The sequence below is a fragment of the Octodon degus genome, unplaced genomic scaffold, assembly GCF_000260255.1.
Source record: "Octodon degus isolate 3935 unplaced genomic scaffold, OctDeg1.0 scaffold00331, whole genome shotgun sequence".
NCBI lineage: Eukaryota > Metazoa > Chordata > Mammalia > Rodentia > Octodontidae > Octodon > Octodon degus.
This window is the reverse complement of record NW_004524907.1, coordinates 1231915-1232832: the sequence shown is the minus strand read 5'-3', so window position 1 is coordinate 1232832 and position 918 is coordinate 1231915.

The window sequence follows — 918 nt, the reverse complement described above, 5'->3', positions numbered from 1 at the left end:
AATGAAAAAGGGAAATACATTTACCTGTCAGTCCTTTCCATAAACCTCCTAGCAAATGAGTAGTTACAGTCACAGCTACATGTGAAAGGAAGTAGGAAGGCCAAGTTAAGAGAGAACTGTCTGTGGAAGACAAGAGCCTGGCAGAAAGGCTCAGATTTTTCAGTTCATCAGTATGAGCAGAGCTCATTTTATTTACCACGTGACTTCTACCCTATCTGTGTCTTGGCATTGAAAATATGTCTCTTGCTGAGCACGGAGATCCGGCCCTGCAGGCCCAGTCCACAGAGGCGAAGGTATGAGGATTACTTGAGCCTGGCTGCTCTGGGACTTCCTGGGCACCCAGTGAAGTCCTTTCTTTCAAAAGAGAAATAAAGAGAGCAGGAAATTATCTTTAGACCAGGTATAACTGGGTCTTCATTTCTGTCCGGATGGGCTCTGTCAGTTCATGTGCTTAGACCTTCCCGTTTATTGTAATTATAATTTTTTAAGTTTTTGTATTATAATTATTAATATAGTTGGATTAACAGTTATTATATTTTCTATGATTCTCTGTTGTCACTTTTCACTTCTATCCTTTTTCTTTCTCTCATTTTTCGTTACTTTTTTTTTTTTTTTTTTTTTTTTTGAGACAGGGTCTTGCTATGCTGTCCAGGCTGGCCTTAAGTGCACTTTGTAGCCCAGGGTGGCCTTCAACTTGCAGCGATTCTCATGCATCTGCCTCATGAGTGCTAATATTACCAGTGTGCACCACCAAACCTGGCATGTGTTCCATCCTTTTTCTCCATTGTCATTCTCATCCTCCCCTCCACCTCTCTGCTTCCCTCCTTCCCTCCCTTCTTCTGTCCCTTCCTCCAGGAGGTGTCTGTGTTGGTACTAGGCTTTCCCACTGAGCTACCTATCTAGCCCCCTCCCTTTCTT